This window comes from Ambystoma mexicanum, chromosome 13, assembly GCF_040938575.1.
Source record: "Ambystoma mexicanum isolate Mex_15411 chromosome 13, UKY_AmexF1_1, whole genome shotgun sequence".
NCBI lineage: Eukaryota > Metazoa > Chordata > Amphibia > Caudata > Ambystomatidae > Ambystoma > Ambystoma mexicanum.
The window spans coordinates 741,535,834-741,556,951 of record NC_090938.1 but is presented as its reverse complement, the minus strand read 5'-3'; positions in this window follow the sequence as shown (position 1 = coordinate 741,556,951).

The window sequence follows — 21,118 nt, the reverse complement described above, 5'->3', positions numbered from 1 at the left end:
GAAGCTGCATGTGAATACATCCTGCCTCTAGCATTGCTGCCTGCATCTCAGCTGCATGGGAATACATCCTGCCTTTAGCATTGCTGCCTGGGTTGAAGCTGCATGGGAATACATCCTGCCTCTAGCATTGCTACCTGGGTCGCAGCTACATGGGAATACATCCCGCCTCTAGCATTGCTGCCTGGGTCACAGCTGCATGGGAATACATCCCGCCTCTAGCATCGCTGCCTGGGTCGCAGCTGCATGGAAATACATCCAGCCTGCCTCTAGCATTACTGCCTGGGTCGCAGCTGCATTACAATACATCCTGCCTCTAGCATTGCTGCCTGGGTCGCAGCTGCATTGAAATACATCCTGCCTCTAGTATTGCTGCTTGGGTAGCAGCTGCATGGGAATACATCCTGCCTCTTGCATTGCTACCTGGATCGCAGCTGCATGGAAATACATCCTGCCTCTAGCATTGCTGCCTGGGTCGCAGCTGCATGGGAATACATCCTGCCTCTAGCATTGCTGCCCGGGTCGCAGCTGTATGGGAATACATCCTGCCTCTAGCATTGCTGCCTGGGTCCCAGCTGCATTGAAATACATCCTGCCTCAAGTATTGCTGCCTGGGTCGCAGCTGCATGGAAATACATCCAGCCTCTAGCATTGCTGCCTAGGTCTCAGCTCTATGGAAATACATCCCGCCTCTAGCATTGCTATCTGGGTCGCAGCTGCATGGAAATACATCCCGCCTCTAGCATTGCTGCCTGGGTCGCAGCTACATGGAAATACATCCTGCCTCTAGCATTGCTGCCTGGGTCGCAGCTGCATGGGAATACATCCTGCCTCTAGCATTGCTGCCCGGGTCGCAGCTATATGGGAATACATCCTGCCTCTAGCATTGCTGCCTGGGTCTCAGCTGCATTGAAATACATCCTGCCTCTAGTATTGCTGCCTGGGTCGCAGCTGCATGGAAATACACCCCGCCTCTAGCATTGCTATCTGGGTCGTAGCTGCATGGAAATACATCCCGCCTCTAGCATTGCTGCCTGGGTCGCCGCTGCATGGGAATACATCCCGCCTCTGGCATTGCTGCCTGGGTCGCAGCTGCATGGAAATACATCCTGCCTCTGGCATTGCTGCCCGGGTCGCAGCTGCATGGGAATACATCCCGTGGGAATACATCCTGCCTCTAGCATTGCTATCTGGGTCACAGCTGCATGGGAATACATCCTGCCTCTAACATCGCTGCCTGGGTAACAGCTGCATGGGAATACATCCTGCCTCTAGCATTGCTTCCAGGGTCGCAGCTGCATGGGAATACATCCTGCCTCTAGCATTGCTATCTGGGTCACAGCTGCATGGGAATACATCCTGCCTCTAGCATTGCTGCCTGGGTAACAGCTGCATGGGAATACATCCTGCCTCTAGCATTGCTGCCTGGGTCGCATCTGCATGGAAATACATCCTGCCTCTAGCATTGCTGCCTGGGTCGCAGCTGCATGGAAATACATCCTGCCTCTAGCATCACTGCCTGGGTCACAGCTACATGGGAATACATCCTGCCTCTAGCATCGCAGCCTGGGTCGCAGCTGCATGGGAATACATCCTGCCTCTAGCATCGCTGCCTGGGTCGCAGCTGCATTGAAATACATCCTGCCGCTAGTATTGCTGCCTGGGTCGCAGCTGTATGGGAATACATCCTGCATCTAGCATTGCTGCATGGGTCGCAGCTGCATGGGAATAAATCCTGCCCCTAGCATTGCTACCTGGGTCGCAGCTGCATGGGAATACATCCTGCCTCTAGTATTGCTGCCTGGGAGGCAGCTGCATGGGAATACATCCTGCCTCTATCATTGCTGCCTGGGTTGAAGCTGCATGGGAATACATCCTGCCCCTAGCATTGCTGCCTGGATCGCAGCTGCAAGGGAATACATCCTGCCTTTAGCATTGCTGCCTGGGTTGAAGCGGCATGGGAATACATCCTGCCTCTAGCATTGCTACCTGGGTCGCAGCTGCATGGGAATACATCCCGCCTCTAGCATTGCTGCCTGGGTCACAGCTGCATGGGAATACATCCCGTCTCTAGCATCGCTGCCTGGGTCACAGCTGCATGGAAATACATCCCACCTCTAGCATTGCTGCCTGGGTCACAGCTCTATGGAAATACATCCCACCTCTAGCCTTGCTATCTGGGTCGCAGCTGCATGGAAATACATCCCGCCTCTACCATTGCTGCTTGGGTCTCAGCTGCATGGGAATACATCCCGCCTCTGGCATTGCTGCCTGGGTCGCAGCAGCATGGAAATACAGCCTGCCTCTAGCATTGCTGCCTGGGTCGCAGCTGCATTGAAATACATCCTGCCTCTAGCATTGCTGCCTGGGTCTCAGCTGCATGGGAATACATCCCGCCTCTGGCATTGCTGCCTGGGTCGCAGCAGCATGGAAATACATCCTGCCTCTAGCATTGCTGCCCGGGTCGCCACTGCATGGGAATACATCCCGCGGGAACACATCCCGCCTCTAGCATTGCTATCTGGGTCACAGCTGCATGGGAATACATCCTGCCTCTAGCATTGCTGCCTGGGTCGCAGCTGCATGGAAATACATCCCGCCTCTAGCATTGCTGCCTGGGTCTCAGCTGCATGGGAATACATCCCGCCTCTGGCATTGCTGCCTGGGTCGCAGCAGCATGGAAATACATCCTGCCTTTAGCATTGCTGCCCGGGTCGCCACTGCATGGGAATACATCCCGCGGGAATACATCCCGCCTCTAGCATTGCTATCTGTGTCACAGCTGCATGGGAATACATCCTGCCTCTAGCATTGCTGCCTGGGTCGCAGCTGCATGGAAATACATCCTGCCTCTAGCATCGCTGCCTGGGTCGCAGCTGCATGGGAATACATCCCGCCTCTAGCACTGCTGCCTGGGTCGCAGCTGCATGGAAGTACATCCCGCCTATGGCAGTGCTGCCTGGGTCGCAGCTGCATGGGAATACACCCTGCCTCTAGCATTGCTGCCTGGGTCGCAGCTGCATGGGAATACATCCTGCCTCTAGTATTGCTGCCTGGGTCGCAGCTGCATGGGAATACATCTGTAGTGATACACGAAATTGCAACCTTGCCAATCAGGGCTTTAGATGACAGCATTAGCCGCTGAAAGCCAATAGTGTATTCAAAGTATGTGCTAAAAATGCTGACAGTAGTCTGTTGTAGCACTTCCATTATGCAGTAGTGAGCTACAAGGAATATGCAGGCCTAGTATGAAATAGGTCACATTGTTGATAGACAGGCAGGGAGGGCCCCCAGCTATGTAGCTAATAGGTTTTTGGAGTGTTTGGAACATCATGGCACCTATATAGCGCTTAGATAGCCAGTCTTAAGCGCTATAAACACTAAGCTATGAGTGCATGCCTTTTAGAGCTTGCAGATGGGGTTAATACATCCCTGCTTCCCTTAGAATATTCAGCCTCACTAACGTTAGCCCTGGCTCCAAGCTAATCTTCCTTTTCTCTGGGAAGGTACTGATAAGACATTCCTCAGCCAGCGCAGATGGGAACAAGGGAGGGGGTAGGAGCGAGCAGGGAGCATCTCAGAGAGAGCTGGGTTTTTTCCATGAGCCAGTTGCACAGGGAAAGTTCTGGAACTGTGCGTCATGGTGACTGACAGCAAGAGGTTATAAAATATCCATGCACACATGGATCAGGGGGAGATCGCCTGTGGACTTGATTCGTGTACAGTCAGGTGCCCGGGATTGGCTCTCACGGTGTCCTCCAGCCTTGTTTTTCTATGAGAAACCCAGGTCTCCCAGGGCTGAGATTAAGGGACGTAAGACTGTGTTTCTCTATGTTTCTCTATATTTCTCTATGTTTCTCTATGTTTATCTAAGTTCCATGTTTCACTATATTTTGCATTGCTCTTTGTTTTATGCTTTGTAATATTCTCTAACTTGAATCCCAAATGTATATGAAATTCACTGCTTAGAATAAATATGCTTTATCTTTGAGGGTGTCATTTGTCACTAGCATGAGATCACTGCTCAGCACAATAGAACCTGTATTTTGGGCTGAATTGGGTATTTTTGCTCTCAAAGGGCTGGCCCCGAGGAAGATTTTGCCCAATATCAAGACATTTGGTGGCAGCTTTGTGGGATTGTGAAGAGCAGTGCCATGCTGACATGACAAATGGTGTGAGAGAACACAGTGTAGAGTGGGGAGCAGGCTGTCGCATTTCCTTGATGGTCTCACTGCAGCTCTGAGACTTCAAAAGGCAGCAATGTTGTGTCGGCTTGCCGTGGCCGATAGCTTGTGTGGTTAAGACTCCCTTCAGTAAATCAGTCGTGACTGACTTATTGCATGGGATTGGTGCCAGGGAGTACAAGGCAATAAACGAGCGGGAAATGGCTTTGTTTAAAGCACTCCGATGAATGGTTAAGAAAGATGTATGCTCAATTAGAAAAAGAATTTTATCATGTGGTTTCCCAGTTTAAAGTTGTAATTTGGAATGCATAATGAGACGGAGTTCTCATCTCTATTCTGTCATGAGGGCAGGAAAAATAATTGCAGGGATTTGACATGCAAATTGTGAATAGTGATTTAACCATTGACTCAGCCCCAGTGTGCTAGCGAGTGGGGGCTGTAATGTTCGGAGGCGAAGGTTCGCTTTTTTGATATATGCTTTTGAAGGGTTGGCATTCCTGAATAATGAGGAAGGGGAATGAGCCATGCTTAGGAGAATGAGTAACATCTGTGCTGAGAGCCTAAAGAGTTTTTTCTTTCTTTTGGCAACTGTAAAATTCCATGTGCTAATGGTGGCAAATTCTGTTTAAAGGAAACACACTAAAATGGTTATATTGCATTTTAGGCTGTGCCATGCTTATATTGGGTGAGAGACTCACTTAAAAGGAAAGTGAGTGAATGTTATTTGGATTTTCGATTTTTGTGTACTGATTTGAAATTGCAGAATCAGTTTGCAATGGTTGGGGGGAAAAACAATTTATATTTTTCTAAATTGCCCCTGGAGTATTTTTGACTGTCCCCATGCTATGCCATGGATTTGTGCTGCTGCCTTATTAGTGATGTATGCTTTGGAAATAGTGTCCTGTTGACTGTGATACATGGGGAAAAATGTTGTTGACACATTAAACAGCCCACAAGCAATAGAGTGTGGGTTGTTCTTGCAGAAAAAAAAAACGTGCAGGGAGCTGCACTAAATATGGCATTTTTATTTTTTAAATGCACTGAACTGAGTGGTTATAGTTTGGCAATGGTACAACAGAATGAAACATCTGTGTGTGATAAGATAGCACAAAGATTTAATGGGTTGTGAGTTCTCTTGAAAGATCGCACATTACAAGAAAAAAAAAAGACGCTTTGACATTTTGCAAAATTACATGGAGTAGAAAAATGACAAGAAAAGTGCCGCTTTTGAAAACAAGAGTCTTGCTGTGTGTGCAGAGCTTGTGCCTTGAAGCTGTCTTGGGCGAGGTGCGTGAAGGCAAACAAAAGCAGAAACAGTACAAGAAAGAGTTAATCTGGATGAATTGTCTGAAACGAGTGAAGCCGCCACAGTATAAGAGTTATAGGCAAAAGAGATAAGCTGCGTGCTAATGGCGCTGCCAGGTGCACACGAAAGATAAACATGCCTGCATTCCTGAGGAAGGGGGAGCAAAAACAGAGAGCTGTTCAAAAAGTAAAGAATTTGCCCAGTAAACTGTGGTACGGAGCAAAGGCTTCATGCAGGATGGCAGACGGGCACATCACATCTGAACATTTACCTATGCATCTGTGAATGGGCCAAGAAAAGACAGCTGCCCATTCCAACAGACATTACTGTGCAAACCGCATTCCCATGTGATGTGATGTGAAGTGAAGTAAAGCGCTATTGCTGTGCAAGCTGCATTCCAATGCTCCATGTGATGTGAACTGAAGTAAAGCGCTGTGCACTGGAGAAGAAACCTCTAGGCGCTTTGAGAAGAGAAAATACACATCTGGCAAACTGCAAGCTACATTGCCAGGGGATGGAGTAACTGACAAAGACATTATGGCATTCCAGATGGAAGCAAAACTGACAAAAGTGCTTAGCCGTTTTGCAAGAGACAACATGCAGAGCGGGGCTTTGAAGTACAACATGAACACTGCACATTAGCCATGATCCAGAAGCCACACGGCTTAGTGCAAGAATGAATGATTTGTTGAAGCAACAAAGAAACTGGCTTAGACTATCGCACTCAAAGGGGTGGTTCAAAAAGCAGCAAACGCCCTTTGAAAAAATGACAAGTGAAAAAAACCAGAGGCTTGAAAAGACACTGCTAAGAAAAGAAAGATAAATAAACAAAGCTGCTTGTACAACTGTAAGCGGTATTGGACTGAAAGACTTTACCTTTGAAAAATGGAGTGATGCCAGCAGGGCAACCTAAACCAAGATCATGGGACACTGGAAGCAAGTTGGCGCCTGGCATTGGTGATCGCTTTGGTGAAAAAAGAAAAGCATTGTGCGACCTGGGTACTTACTATATGGCTTTGTAAAAGCACAGATCAGTCTGAGGTACCATTGACCAGCTATGATTGCATTGCACAAATGAGTTTGTGATTAGGCAGTTACACCCCGTATGGTTGAGTGTAAATAAGCCCCCAGAAACATGCAGAAAGGTGATAAATAATTGCAGTAGCAATGACAAAGTGTGTAGTTACCTGATGAGACTTTTTGAAGATGGGGGTGGTATTATGGGAAGGGGTGGATAACGCTGATATTGAAGTTTTGATGAAATCCTAACATTTCTGTTTGTATTTTGCCTAGGCAAAGCACGACAAGACATTTCATAATATCAAAAATTAATATGCAGTTTGTGGGTGACACTGATCAAAGAAGGGTCAGACGCATTCTCAGAGAAAGCGAGCCACTGCGACATGCTATTTCAACTTTAACGTGCCCTGCACCGCACTCAATGCTGTAACCTGCGAATAGTGTCCAACAGAGTAATAACTTTTGCTGAACTGGCACGATGCAGACTTGGCTAATTATCAAGTATTTGATGCTACACATTTAAATGACATGTTTTGCCCTTTCTTGTTTAAAGGACTATGGACAATGAATTGTGGACTGTAACATCAGGCACCACATACAGCTGTGTGACACAGCAATTGAATGCTAACACATTGAAAAATGGTTTTTAAATGCACTGTTGAGATGAATCTGAAAAAACCAAATGGTTTTACTCTTCCAACTGAATGGCTTTAACCAGAGATGTTTTGTTTTTTTTGAAAAAAAAAAAAATATTCTACATTGCACGTAGGCAGGAGAATGATTTATGAACTGTTGGGGCAGCAGAATTATGCAAGCAGGAGTGTAATTTATTTTGAGATAAGATGAGTGCGCACATCAAAGTCACCTGTGCGTAGGTTAAGATTCTTAATTGAAGTAATGCTGCCAAGTGTATGAGCTATAATTTGAAATGGTAATCTTTGAAACACTGGATACTTTTACAGCCAGCTTAAGGCAGGTAAATGAAACCATGACTGACTTGATGTTTGATTTTATGACACAGAGTGTGACACGGTTTTTTTGTTAAACCAACCAGTTTCATGTTTTTGTGGGGACAGCTGTCTCCAGCACACTAATGCAAAGAGTCACCTTTTGATTGTACACATTTGGAATAATTCTTTGGAAAAGCGCTGCAAATGAGTATCCACATGGAATTGCTAGAGTACTGGCCTGGCACATTGTCAGGCATCTTTTGTCACTGAATGGATACCATTTGTTTAATTTGTCTAATGTGATGTTTTTCTGACCAAGAACTGCAGCGAGTGTTCTCGCCAAGATCTAATGAACTATAACTTGACTAAATGAATTTTTTTCCATGGTGTGATGAAACAGCCACTGCCGGATAGTAGTATGGTGTTTGTGGCTAAAGTTAATATTGTATATGGTAGATATCCCACTTGAAGAAGGGTATTCTCCAAGTCACAGAAGGTAGACACTGTGAACCTGTTAGATTTTCCAGTAGTAAGACAACATGTAAATTGTAGGCTGGTAATGCACACCTTCATTATTACAGTGCTACACTTAGACATAGATTTATCATGAGGCAATGTTTCCTTAGTACTACCAAGCTGCTACAAATGGAGTCCATTTCTATGGCCCATCACTAGAGTGCGCGTAGCTAGGGAGCTAGATTCATTAATTGTAGGAGCTTTATATGCTTGTGACATAGAAACTGTGCACTATAAGCTAGCCACTATGGGTTCTGATGCCAGCTCTGCTATAGAACTTCTGGCCTAGTGGGGCCCATTGATATGCCCAGCACTGCTACAAGTATTGACAGCCAATTGAAGATGACAGAATTTTAGACATGTAGACATTTTTGTCTGCCATAGGGCAGGTCAACAAGACTGCTAAATACACACAATGCATTGTATGGCAAACATTGTTAAATCAGCAGGTGTTGGCTTTTTACTGGGTGGGGGCGACCATCCTCCACACACTGGCACGCAGAGCTACAGTTACCAGCATACATATGGATTGAATTGCTTGCTTTTTGATTGCATGAATAACACATGCCATGCTTTGATGTAAATTAGTAGAATTGTTTTTATTTAGACAACCTGGTGCTCATGGGTTCACCTTGTTCACGAAATTAGATGGTTTCTGGTTGGGTTCCACCTACCTGGGGGAAGTGTCTAGTCACACAGCCCATAGTCACGCTTGAATGCCCTGGGATCAGGGGGAGGGTAGGCCCTTAGGGTGAAAGGCTGCCAGGTTTTAGAATTGGTAACCATACATAAATGCAATAGTGCATTGTAGATTAGACTACACTGGATTGCCTTGACATTTTAACTGCATGCTGCTTTTTAACTGACAATCAGTTATACAAAATTGATTTAGGTATTTTTGTGTAGGCCAGGTTTTGGCTAGAGTAAATGTCCATGTTCACTTGGCGTAGGTATTTTTGTGTAGGCCAGGTTTTGGCAAGGGTATATGTCACTGTTCACTTTGTGTACATTTTTGTTTAGGTAGTGTTTTACCTTGCATGCCACGCTAACTAACCGCTATAAGATAGTTTGCTTAAACCTCTTGCAAAGCCCCAAGGTCTTTATCACTGCACTAAATACTATATTGATAGGTATTAGTCAGCATTTGTCGCACAAACGTTGAATAGGGGTGGAATGTAGTGATACACGAAATTGCAACCTTGCCAATCAGGGCTTTAGATGACAGCATTAGCCGCTGAAAGCCAATAGTGTATTCAAAGTATGTGCTAAAAATGCTGACAGTAGTCTGTTGTAGCACTTCCATTATGCAGTAGTGAGCTACAAGGAATATGCAGGCCTAGTATGAAATAGGTCACATTGTTGATAGACAGGCAGGGAGGGCCCCCAGCTATGTAGCTAATAGGTTTTTGGAGTGTTTGGAACATCATGGCACCTATATAGCGCTTAGATAGCCAGTCTTAAGCGCTATAAACACTAAGCTATGAGTGCATGCCTTTTAGAGCTTGCAGATGGGGTTAATACATCCCTGCTTCCCTTAGAATATTCAGCCTCACTAACGTTAGCCCTGGCTCCAAGCTAATCTTCCTTTTCTCTGGGAAGGTACTGATAAGACATTCCTCAGCCAGCGCAGATGGGAACAAGGGAGGGGGTAGGAGCGAGCAGGGAGCATCTCAGAGAGAGCTGGGTTTTTTCCATGAGCCAGTTGCACAGGGAAAGTTCTGGAACTGTGCGTCATGGTGACTGACAGCAAGAGGTTATAAAATATCCATGCACACATGGATCAGGGGGAGATCGCCTGTGGACTTGATTCGTGTACAGTCAGGTGCCCGGGATTGGCTCTCACGGTGTCCTCCAGCCTTGTTTTTCTATGAGAAACCCAGGTCTCCCAGGGCTGAGATTAAGGGACGTAAGACTGTGTTTCTCTATGTTTCTCTATATTTCTCTATGTTTCTCTATGTTTATCTAAGTTCCATGTTTCACTATATTTTGCATTGCTCTTTGTTTTATGCTTTGTAATATTCTCTAACTTGAATCCCAAATGTATATGAAATTCACTGCTTAGAATAAATATGCTTTATCTTTGAGGGTGTCATTTGTCACTAGCATGAGATCACTGCTCAGCACAATAGAACCTGTATTTTGGGCTGAATTGGGTATTTTTGCTCTCAAAGGGCTGGCCCCGAGGAAGATTTTGCCCAATATCAAGACAACATCCTGCCTCTAGCATCAGTGGCTGGGTTGCAGCAGCATGGGAATACATCCTGCCTCTAGCATCGCTGCCTGGTTCGCAGAAGCATGGGAATACATCCTGCCTCTATCACTGCTGCCTGGGATGCAGCTGCCTGGGAATACATCCTGCCTCTAGCATTGCTGCCCGGGACGCAGCTGCTTGGGAATAAATCCTGCCTCTAGCACTGCTGCCTGGGTCGCAGCTGCATGGGAATACATCACGCCTCTAGCATTGCTGCCTGAGTCGCAGCTGCATGGGAATACATCCCGCCTCTAGCATAGCTGGCTGGGTCGCAGCTGCATGGGAATACATCCCGCCTCTGGCATTGCTGCCTGAGTCACAGCTGCATGGGAATACATCCTGCCTCTAGCATTGCTGCCTGGGTCGCAGCAGCATGGAAATACATCCTGCCTCTAGCATTGCTGCCTCGGTCGCAGCTGCATTGAAATACATCCTGCCTCTAGTATTGCTGCCCGCTTCGCAGCTGCATGGGAATACATCCCGCCTCTAGCATTGCTATCTGGGTCACAGCTGCATGGGAATACATCCTGCCTCTAGCATTGCTGCCTGGGTCGCAGCTGCATGGAAACACATCCTGCCTCTAGCATCGCTGCCTGGGTCGCAGCTGCATGGGAATACATCCCGCCTCTAGCACTGCTGCCTGGGTCGCAGCTGCATGGAAGTACAACCCGCCTATGGCAGTGCTGCCTGGGTCGCAGCTGCATGGGAATACACCCTGCCTCTAGCATCGCTGCCTGGGTCGCAGCTGCATGGGAATACATCCTGCCTCTAGTATTGCTGCCTGGGTCGCAGCTGCATTGGAATACATCCTGCTTCTAGCATCGCTGCCTGGGTTGCAGCAGCATGGGAATACAAACTGCCTCTAGCATCGCTGCCTGGGTCGCAGAAGCATGGGAATACATCCTGCCTCTATCACTGCTGCATGGGATGCAGCTGGCTGGGAATACATCCTGCCTCTAGCATTGCTGCCCGGGACGCAGCTGCTTGGGAATAAATCCTGCCTCTAGCACTGCTGCCCACGTTGCAGCTGCATGGGAATACATCCCACCTCTAGCATAGCTGCCTGGGTCGCAGCTGCATGGGAATACATCCCGCCTCTGGCATTGCTGCCTGGGTCACAGCTGCATGGGAATACATTCTGCCTCTAGCATAGCTGCCTGGGTCGCAGCTGCATGGAAATACATCCTGCCTCTAGCATTGCTCCCTGGGTCGCAGCTGCATGGGAATAATTCCCGCCTCTGGCATTGCTGCCTGGGTCACAGCTGCATGGGAATACATCCTGCCTCTAGCATAGCTGCCTGGGTCGCAGTTGCATGGGAATACATCCCGCCTCTGGCATTGCTGCCTGGGTCACAGCTGCATGGGAATACATCCTGCCTCTAGCATAGCTGCCTGGGTCGCAGCTGCATGGAAATAAATCCTGCCTCTAGCATTGCTCCCTGGGTCGCAGCTGCATGGAAATACATCCTGCCTCTAGCATTGCTCCCTGGGTCGCAGCTGCATGGGAATAAATCCCGCCTATAGCATCGCTGCCTGGGTCACAGCTGCATGGGAATACATCCTGCCTCTAGCATTGCTGCCTGAGAATGCATCCTGCCTCTAGCATTGCTGCCTGGGTCACAGCTGCATGGGAATACATCCCCCCCCCGAGCATCGCGGCCTGGGTCGCAGCTGCATGGGAATAAATCCCGCCTATAGCATTGCTACCTGGGTCACAGCAGCATGGGAATACATCCTGCCTCTAGCATTGCTTTCTCGGTCGCAGCTGCATTGAAATACATCCTGCCTCTAGTATTGCTGCCCGGGTCGCAGCTGCATGGGAATACATCCTGCGGGAATACATCCCGCCTCTAGCATTGTTATCTGGGTCACAGCTGCATGGGAATACATCCTGCCTCTAGCATTGCTGCCTGGGTTTCAGCTGCATGGAAATACATCCTGCCTCTAGCATCGCTGCCTGGGATGCAGCTGCATGGGAATACATCCCGCCTCTAGCAATGCTGCCCGGGACGCAGCTGCTTGGGAATAAATCCTGCCTCTAGCACTGCTGCCTGGGTCGCAGCTGCATGGGAATACATCCCGCCTCTAGCATAGCTGCCTGGGTCGCAGCTGCATGGGAATACATCCGCCTCTTGCATTGCTGCCTGGGTCACAGCTGCATGGGAATACATCCTGCCTCTAGCATTGCTACCTGGCTCGCAGCAGCATGGAAATACATCCTGCCTCTAGCATTGCTTTCTCGGTCGCAGCTGCATTGAAATACATCCTGCCTCTAGTATTGCTGCCCGGGTCGCAGCTGCATGGCAATACATCCTGCCTCTAGTATTGCTTTCTCGGTCGCAGCTGCATTGAAATACATCCTGCCTCTAGTATTGCTGCCCGGGTCGCAGCTGCATGGCAATACATCCTGCAGGAATACATCCCGCCTCTAGCATTGCTATCTGGGTCACAGCTGCATGGGAATACATCCTGCCTCTAGCATTGCTGCTTGGGTCGCAGCTGCATGGAAATACATCCTGCCTCTAGCATCGCTGCCTGGGTCGCAGCTGCATGGGAATACATCCCGCCTCTAGCACTGCTGCCTGGGTCGCAGCTGCATGGAAGTACAACCCGCCTATGGCAGTGTTGCCTGGGTCGCAGCTGCATGGGAATACACCCTGCCTCTAGCATCGCTGCCTGGTTCGCAGCTGCATGGGAATACATCCTGCCTCTAGTATTGCTGCCTGGGTCGCAGCTGCATGGGAATACATCCTGCCTCTAGCATCGCTGCCTGGGTTGCAGCAGCATGGGAATACATCCTGCCTCTAGCATCGCTGCCTGGGTCGCAGAAGCATGGGAATACATCCTGCCTTTATCACTGCTGCCTGGGATGCAGCTGCCTGGGAATACATCCTGCCTCTAGCAATGCTGCCCGGGACGCAGCTGCTTGGGAATAAATCCTGCCTCTAGCATTGCTGCCCGGGTCGCAGCTGCATGGGAATACATCCCGCCTCTAGCATAGCTGCCTGGGTCGCAGCTGCATGCGAATACATCCCGCCTCTGGCATTGCTACCTGGGTCACAGCTGCATGGGAATACATCCTGCCTCTAGCATAGCTGCCTGGGTCATAGCTGCATGGAAATACATCCTGCCTCTAGCATTGCTCCCTGTGTCGCAGCTGCATGGGAATAAATCCCACCTATAGCATCGCTGCCTGGGTCACAGCTGCATGGGAATACATCCCTCCTCTGGCATTGCTGCCTGGGTCACAGCTGCATGGGAATACATCCTGCCTCTAGCATAGCTGCCTGGGTCGCAGCTGCATGGAAATACATCCTGCCTCTAGCATTGCTACCTGGGTCGCAGCTGCATGGAAATACACCCTGCCTCTAGCATTGCTCCCTGGGTAACAGCTGCATGGGAATAAATCCTGCCTATAGCATCGCTGCCTGGGTCGCAGCTGCATGGGAATACATCCTGCCTCTAGCATTGCTGCCTGGGAATGCATCCTGCCTCTAGCATTGCTGCCTGGGTCACAGCTGCATGGGAATACATCCCCCCTCTAGCATCGCTGCCTGGGTCGCAGCTGCATGGGAATACATCCTGCCTCTAGCATTGCTGCCTGGGTCACAGCTGCATCCTGCCTCTAGCATTGCTGCATGGGTCGCAGCTGCATCCTGCCTCTCTCTAGCATTGCTGCCTGGGTCGCAGCTGTATGGGAATACATCCTGCCTCTAGCATCGCTGCCTGGGTCGCAGCTGCATGGAAATACATCCTGCCTCTAGCATTGCTGCCTGGGTCGCAGCTTTATGAGAATACATCCTGCCTCTAGCATTGTTGCCTGGGTCGCAGCTGCATTGAAATACATCCTGCCCATAGTATTGCTGCCTGGGTCGCAGCTGTATGGAAATACATCCCGTCTCTAGCATTGCTGCCCGGGTAGCAGCTGCATGGGAATACATCCTGCCTCTAGCATTGCTGCATGGGTCACACTGCATGGGAATGAATCCTGCCCCTAGCATTGCTGCCTGGGTCGCAGCGGCATGGGAATACATCCTGCCTCTAGTATTGCTGCCTGGGAGGCAGCTGCAGGGGAATACATCCTGCTCTAGCATTGCTGCCTGGGTTGAAGCTGCATGTGAATACATCCTGCCTCTAGCATTGCTGCCTGCATCTCAGCTGCATGGGAATACATCCTGCCTTTAGCATTGCTGCCTGGGTTGAAGCTGCATGGGAATACATCCTGCCTATTGCATTGCTACCTGGGTCGCAGCTACATGGGAATACATCCCGCCTCTAGCATTGCTGCCTGGGTCACAGCTGCATGGGAATACATCCCGCGGGAATACATCCCGCCTCTAGCATTGCTATCTGGGTCACAGCTGCATGGGAATACATCCTGCCTCTAGCATTGCTGCCTGGGTAACAGCTGCATGGGAATACATCCTGCCTCTAGCATTGTTGCCTGGGTCGCAGCTACATGGAAATACATCCTGCCTCTAGCATTGCTGCCTGGGTTGCAGCTGCATGGGAATACATCCTGCCTCTAGCATTGCTGCCCGGGTCGCAGCTGTATGGGAATACATCCTGCCTCTAGCATTGCTGCCTGGGTCTCAGCTGCATTGAAATACATCCTGCCTCTAGTATTGCTGCCTGGGTCGCAGCTGCATGGAAATACATCCCGCCTCTAGCATTGCTATCTGGGTTGCAGCTGCATGGAAATACATCCCGCCTCTAGCATTGCTGCCTGGGAGGCAGCTGCATGGGAATACATCCTGCCCCTAGCATTGCTGCCTGGATCGCAGCTGCAAGGGAATACATCCTGCCTTTAGCATTGCTGCCTGGGTTGAAGCTGCATGGGAATACATCCTGCCTCTAGCATTGCTACCTGGGTCGCAGCTGCATGGGAATACATCCCGTGGGAATACATCCCGCCTCTAGCATTGCTATCTGAGTCACAGCTGCATGGGAATACATCCTGCCTCTAGCATTGCTGCCTGGGTCATAGCTGCATGGGAACACATCCTGCCTCTAGCATTGCTGCCTGGGTCGCAGCTGCATGGAAATACATCCTGCCTCTAGCATTGCTGCCTGGGTCACAGCTGCATGGAAATACATCCTGCCTCTAGCATCGCTGCCTGGGTCACAGCTGCATTGGAATACATCCTGCCTCTAGCATCGCTGCCTGGGTCGCAGCTGCATGGGAATACATCCTGCCTCTAGCATCGCTGCCTGGGTCGCAGCTACATGGGAATACATCCTGCCTCTAGCATCGCTGCCTGGGTCGCAGCAGCATGGGAATATATCCTGCCTCTAGCATTGCTGCCTGGGTCGCAGCTTTATGGGAATACATCCTGCCTCTAGCATTGTTGCCTGGGTCGCAGCTGCATTGAAATACATCCTGCCACTAGTATTGCTGCCTGGGTCGCAGCTGTATGGAAATACATCCCGTCTCTAGCATTGCTGCCCGGGTAGGGGTAGCAGCTGCATGGGAATACATCCTGCCTCTAGCATTGCTGCATGGGTCACACTGCATGGGAATGAATCCTGCCCCTAGCATTGCTGCCTGGGTCGCAGCTGCATGGGAATACATCCTGCCTCTAGTATTGCTGCCTGGGAGGCAGCTGCAGGGGAATACATCCTGCTCTAGCATTACTGCATGGGTCACACTGCATGGGAATAAATCCTGCCCCTAGCATTGCTGCCTGGGTTGAAGCTGCATGTGAATACATCCTGCCTCTAGCATTGCTGCCTGCATCTCAGCTGCATGGGAATACATCCTGCCTTTATCATTGCTGCCTGGGTTGAAGCTGCATGGGAATACATCCTGCCTCTAGCATTGCTACCTGGGTCGCAGCTACATGGGAATACATCCCGCCTCTAGCATTGCTGCCTGGGTCACAGCTGCATGGGAATACATCCCGCCTCTAGCATCGCTGCCTGGGTCGCAGCTGCATGGAAATACATCCAGCCTGCCTCTAGCATTGCTGCCTGGGTCGCAGCTGCATTACAATACATCCTGCCTCTAGCATTGCTGCCTGGGTCGCAGCTGCATTGAAATACATCCTGCCTCTAGTATTGCTGCTTGGGTAGTAGCTGCATGGGAATACATCCTGCCTCTTGCATTGCTACCTGGATCGCAGCTGCATGGAAATACATCCTGCCTCTAGCATTGCTGCCTGGGTCGCAGCTGCATGGGAATACATCCTGCCTCTAGCATTGCTGCCCGGGTCGCAGCTGTATGGGAATACATCCTGCCTCTAGCATTGCTGCCTGGGTCCCAGCTGCATTGAAATACATCCTGCCTCTAGTATTGCTGCCTGGGTCGCAGCTGCATGGAAATACATCCAGCCTCTAGCATTGCTGCCTGGGTCTCAGCTTTATGGAAATACATCCCGCCTCTAGCATTGCTATCTGGGTCGCAGCTGCATGGAAATACATCCCGCCTCTAGCATTGCTGCCTGGGTCGCAGCTACATGGAAATACATCCTGCCTCTAGCATTGCTGCCTGGGTCGCAGCTACATGGAAATACATCCTGCCTCTAGCATTGCTGCCTGGGTCGCAGCTGCATGGGAATACATCCTGCCTCTAGCATTGCTGCCCGGGTCGCAGCTATATGGGAATACATCCTGCCTCTAGCATTGCTGCCTGGGTCTCAGCTGCATTGAAATACATCCTGCCTCTAGTATTGCTGCCTGGGTCGCAGCTGCATGGAAATACACCCCGCCTCTAGCATTGCTATCTGGGTCGCAGCTGCATGGAAATACATCCCGCCTCTAGCATTGCTGCCTGGGTCGCAGCTGCATGGGAATACATCCCGCCTCTGGCATTGCTGCCTGGGTCGCAGCTGCATGGAAATACATCCTGCCTCTGGCATTGCTGCCCGGGTCGCAGCTGCATGGGAATACATCCCGTGGGAATACATCCTGCCTCTAGCATTGCTATCTGGGTCACAGCTGCATGGGAATACATCCTGCCTCTAGCATTGCTGCCTGGGTAACAGCTGCATGGGAATACATCCTGCCTCTAGCATTGCTGCCAGGGTCGCAGCTGCATGGGAATACATCCTGCCTCTAGCATTGCTATCTGGGTCACAGCTGCATGGGAATACATCCTGCCTCTAGCATTGCTGCCTGGGTAACAGCTGCATGGGAATACATCCTGCCTCTAGCATTGCTGCCTGGGTCGCATCTGCATGGAAATACATCCTGCCTCTAGCATTGCTGCCTGGGTCGCAGCTGCATGGAAATACATCCTGCCTCTAGCACCGCAGCCTGGGTCGCAGCTGCATGGGAATACATCCTGCCTCTAGCATCGCTGCCTGGGTCGCAGCTGCATTGAAATACATCCTGCCTCTAGTATTGCTGCCTGGGTCGCAGCTGTATGTGAATGCATCCTGCGTCTAGCATTGCTGCATGGGTCGCAGCTGCATGGGAATAAATCCTGCCCCTAGCATTGCTACCTGGGTCGCAGCTGCATGGGAATACATCCTGCCTCTAGTATTGCTGCCTGGGAGGCAGCTGCATGGGAATACATCCTGCCTCTATCATTGCTGCCTGGGTTGAAGCTGCATGGGAATACATCCTGCCCCTAGCATTGCTGCCTGGATCGCAGCTGCAAGGGAATACATCCTGCCTTTAGCATTGCTGCCTGGGTTGAAGCTGCATGGGAATACATCCTGCCTCTAGCATTGCTGCCTGGGTAACAGCTGCATGGGAATACATCCTGCCTCTAGCATTGTTGCCTGGGTCGCAGCTACATGGAAATACATCCTGCCTCTAGCATTGCTGCCTGGGTCGCAGCTGCATGGGAATACATCCTGCCTCTAGCATTGCTGCCCGGGTCACAGCTGTATGGGAATACATCCTGCCTCTAGCATTGCTGCCTGGGTCTCAGCTGCATTGAAATACATCCTGCCTCTAGTATTGCTGCCTGGGTCGCAGCTGCATGGAAATACATCCCGCCTCTAGCATTGCTATCTGGGTTGCAGCTGCATGGAAATACATCCCGCCTCTAGCATTGCTGCTGGGAGGCAGCTGCATGGGAATACATCCTGCCCCTAGCATTGCTGCCTGGATCGCAGCTGCAAGGGAATACATCCTGCCTTTAGCATTGCTGCCTGGGTTGAAGCTGCATGGGAATACATCCTGCCTCTAGCATTGCTACCTGGGTCGCAGCTGCATGGGAATACATCCCGTGGGGATACATCCCGCCTCTAGCATTGCTATCTGGGTCACAGCTGCATGGGAATACATCCTGCCTCTAGCATTGCTGCCTGGGTCATAGCTGCATGGGAACACATCCTGCCTCTAGCATTGCTGCCTGGGTCGCAGCTGCATGGAAATACATCCTGCCTCTAGCATTGCTGCCTGGGTCACAGCTGCATGGAAATACATCCTGCCTCTAGCATCGCTGCCTGGGTCACAGCTGCATTGGAATACATCCTGCCTCTAGCATCGCTGCCTGGGTCACAGCTGCATGGGAATACATCCTGCCTCTAGCATCGCTGCCTGGGTCGCAGCTACATGGGAATACATCCTGCCTCTAGCATCGCTGCCTGGGTCGCAGCAGCATGGGAATATATCCTGCCTCTAGCATTGCTGCCTGGGTCGCAGCTTTATGGGAATACATCCTGCCTCTAGCATTGTTGCCTGGGTCGCAGCTGCATTGAAATACATCCTGCCTCTAGTATTGCTGCCTGGGTCGCAGCTGTATGGAAATACATCCCGTCTCTAGCATTGCTGCCCGGGTAGGGGTAGCAGCTGCATGGGAATACATCCTGCCTCTAGCATTGCTGCATGGGTCACACTGCATGGGAATGAATCCTGCCCCTAGCATTGCTGCCTGGGTCGCAGCTGCATGGGAATACATCCTGCCTCTAGTATTGCTGCCTGGGAGGCAGCTGCAGGGGAATACATCCTGCTCTAGCATTGCTGCCTGGGTTGAAGCTGCATGTGAATACATCCTGCCTCTAGCATTGCTGCCTGCATCTCAGCTGCATGGGAATACATCCTGCCTTTAGCATTGCTGCCTGGGTTGAAGCTGCATGGGAATACATCCTGCCTCTAGCATTGCTACCTGGGTCGCAGCTACATGGGAATACATCCCGCCTCTAGCATTGCTGCCTGGGTCACAGCTGCATGGGAATACATCCCGCCTCTAGCATCGCTGCCTGGGTCGCAGCTGCGTGGAAATACATCCAGCCTGCCTCTAGCATTACTGCCTGGGTCGCAGCTGCATTACAATACATCCTGCCTCTAGCATTGCTGCCTGGGTCGCAGCTGCATTGAAATACATCCTGCCTCTAGTATTGCTGCTTGGGTAGCAGCTGCATGGGAATACATCCTGCCTCTTGCATTGCTACCTGGATCGCAGCTGCATGGAAATACATCCTGCCTCTAGCATTGCTGCCTGGGTCGCAGCTGCATGGGAATACATCCTGCCTCTAGCATTGCTGCCTGGGTCGCAGCTTTATGGGAATACATCCTGCCTCTAGCATTGTTGCCTGGGTCGCAGCTGCATTGAAATACATCCTGCCTCTAGTATTGCTGCCTGGGTCGCAGCTGTATGGAAATACATCCCGTCTCTAGCATTGCTGCCCGGGTAGGGGTAGCAGCTGCATGGGAATACATCCTGCCTCTAGCATTGCTGCATGGGTCACACTGCATGGGAATGAATCCTGCCCCTAGCATTGCTGCCTGGGTCGCAGCTGCATGGGAATACATCCTGCCTCTAGTATTGCTGCCTGGGAGGCAGCTGCAGGGGAATACATCCTGCTCTAGCATTGCTGCCTGGGTTGAAGCTGCATGTGAATACATCCTGCCTCTAGCATTGCTGCCTGCATCTCAGCTGCATGGGAATACATCCTGCCTTTAGCATTGCTGCCTGGGTTGAAGCTGCATGGGAATACATCCTGCCTCTAGCATTGCTACCTGGGTCGCAGCTACATGGGAATACATCCCGCCTCTAGCATTGCTGCCTGGGTCACAGCTGCATGGGAATACATCCCGCCTCTAGCATCGCTGCCTGGGTCGCAGCTGCATGGAAATACATCCAGCCTGCCTCTAGCATTACTGCCTGGGTTGCAGCTGCATTACAATACATCCTGCCTCTAGCATTGCTGCCTGGGTCGCAGCTGCATTGAAATACATCCTGCCTCTAGTATTGCTGCTTGGGTAGCAGCTGCATGGGAATACATCCTGCCTCTTGCATTGCTATCTGGGTCGCAGCTGCATGGGAATACATCCCGCCTCTGGCATTGCTGCCAGGGTCGCAGCTGCATGGAAATACATCCTGCCTCTGGCATTGCTGCCCGGGTCGCAGCTGCATGGGAATACATCCCGTGGGAATACATCCTGCCTCTAGCATTGCTATCTGGGTCACAGCTGCATGGGAATACATCCTGCCTCTAGCATCGCTGCCTGGGTAACAGCTGCATGGGAATACATCCTGCCTCTAGCATTGCTTCCAGGGTCGCAGCTGCATGGGAATACATCCTGCCTCTAGCATTGCTATCTGGATCACAGCTGCATGGGAATACATCCTGCCTCTAGCATTGCTGCCTGGGTAACAGCTGCATGGGAATACATCCTGCCTCTAGCATTGCTGCCTGGGTCGCATCTGCATGGAAATACATCCTGCCTCTAGCATTGCTGCCTGGGTCGCAGCTGCATGGAAATACATCCTGCCTCTAGCATCACTGCCTGGGTCACAGCTACATGGGAATACATCCTGCCTCTAGCATCGCAGCCTGGGTCGCAGCTGCATGGGAATACATCCTGCCTCTAGCATCGCTGCCTGGGTCGCAGCTGCATTGAAATACATCCTGCCGCTAGTATTGCTGCCTGGGTCGCAGCTGTATGGGAATACATCCTGCATCTAGCATTGCTGCATGGGTCGCAGCTGCATGGGAAT